Source organism: Mustela erminea, chromosome X (assembly GCF_009829155.1).
Source record: "Mustela erminea isolate mMusErm1 chromosome X, mMusErm1.Pri, whole genome shotgun sequence".
NCBI classification, from domain to species: Eukaryota; Metazoa; Chordata; class Mammalia; order Carnivora; family Mustelidae; genus Mustela; species Mustela erminea.
The window spans coordinates 49,067,260-49,069,543 of NC_045635.1; positions in this window are offsets into that span (position 1 = coordinate 49,067,260).

The window sequence follows — 2,284 nt, forward strand, 5'->3', positions numbered from 1 at the left end:
GAAAATGTCTATGCTACCTAAAGCAATCTACATATTTAATGCAATCCCTATCAAAATCCCATCCATTTTTTTTCAAGGAAATGGAATGAATAATCCTAAAATTTGTATGGAACCAGAAAAGACCTCAAATAGCCAGAGGACTACTGAAAAAGAAAGCCAAAGTTGGTGGCATCATAATTCCAGACTTCAAGCTCTATTACAAAGCTGTCATCATCAAGACAGTATGGTACTGGCACAAAAACAGACCATAGATCAATGGAACAAAATAGCCCAGAAATAGACCCTCAACTCTATGGTCAACCAATTTTCGACAAAGCAGGAAAGAATGTCCAATGGAAAAAGGACAGCCTCTTCAACAAATAGTGTTGGGAACATTAGACAGCCACATGCAGAAAAATGAAATTGGACCGTTTCCTTACACCACACACAAAAATAAACTCAAAATGGATGAAGGACCTCAATGTGAGAAAGGAATCCATCAAAATCTGTGTGGAGAACACAGGCAGTAACCTTTTCGACCTCAGCTGCAGCAGCTGCTTCCTAGAAACATCGCCAAAGGCAAGGGAAGCAAGAGCAAAAATGAACTATTGGAATTTTATCAAGATCAAAAGTTTTGCACAGCAAAGGAAACAGTTAACAAAACCAAAAGACAACTGACAGAATGGGAGAAGATATTTGTGAACGACATATCAGATAAATGGCTAGTATCCAAACTCTATAAAGAACTTAGCAAACACAACACCCAAAGAACAAATATTCCAATCAAGAAATGGCAGAGGACATGAACAGACATTTCTGCAAAGAAGACATCCATATGGCCAACAGACATATGATAAAGTGCTCCACATCATTCGGCATCAGGGAAATACAAATCAAAACCACAATGAGATATCACCTCACACCAGTCAGAATGGCTAAAATTAACAAGTCAGGAAATGACAGATGCTGGCGAGGATGTGGTGAAAGGGGAACCCTCCTACACTGTTGGTGGGAATGCAAGTTGATGCAACCACTCTGGAAAACAGCTTGGAGGTTCCTCAAAAAGTTGAAAATAGAACTACCTTATGACCCAGCAATTGCACTACTGGTTATTTACCCTCAAGATGCAAAGTAGTGATCTGACAGGCCCCATGCACCTGAATGTTTATAGCAGCAATGTCCACAATAGCCAAACTATGGAAAGAACCTAGATGTCCATCAAGAGATCAATGGATAAAGAAGAAGTGGTATATATATACAATGGAATACTATGCAGCCATCAAAAGAAATGAAATCTTGCCATTTGGGACGATGTGGATGGAACTAGAGGGTATTTTACTTAGCGAAATAAGTCAATCAGAGAAAGGCAATTATCATATGATCTCCCTGATATGAGAAAGTTGAGAGGCAACGTGGGGTGTTTGGGGGGTAGGAAAGGAATAAGTGTAACAAGATGAGATCGGGAGGGAGACAAACCATAAGAGACCCTTAACTTCACAAAACAACCTGAGGGTGGCGGTGGGGAGGGGGGTAGGGAGAGGGTGGTGGGGTTATGGACATTGGGAAGGGTGTGTGATATAGTGAGTGTTGTGAAGTGTCTAAACTTGGTGATTCACAGACCTGTGCCCTTGGGGCTAGTAATACATTATATGTTTATAAAAAATTTAAGAAGTTTAAAAAAAATTTTAAAAATTAATAAAATAAATACACAATTATAAGTACAATAAATATGAGGCCATCCAAAAAAAGAAAAAAAGAACCAAAGATATCAGGATATACCCAGGAATAACTGAAATAAACTTCCTCGTCCAAATTTAGGGTTTATAACCAACTTCCCATCTTATTCTTCTGTCAATGTTTCTATGTATTTGTTTTTGTTCTGGTATTATATAAATCTTATTCTTGGGGTTCATTTTGGCTGGATTTTTTTTTTTTTTGCTTGTCTATTACTTCTGTCGACATTTTTGTTCATTCATTTTTGTTTATGTGCCTTATAAATCTTACTTTGGGGCTCATTTTAGCTGGGTTTTCTCCTTTTCTTTCTCCTCTCTCTCTCCTCTTTTCTTTTTTCTTTCATTTTGGTGGTAACTTCTGATTGCTCTGAAACTTCCCAGGGTGCACCTGCCCTATATTGTGGTTGATATATTCAGCTATACATCCCCTCAACCACCTCTTACCAAAATGACTAAAAGGAGGAACACCCAACAGAGGAAAAATTCAGAGACTGTGTCCTCTGCCACAGAACTATTGTATATGGATATAAACAGTAGGTTTGGAAGCAAATTCAGGGTAATAACTATCCAGG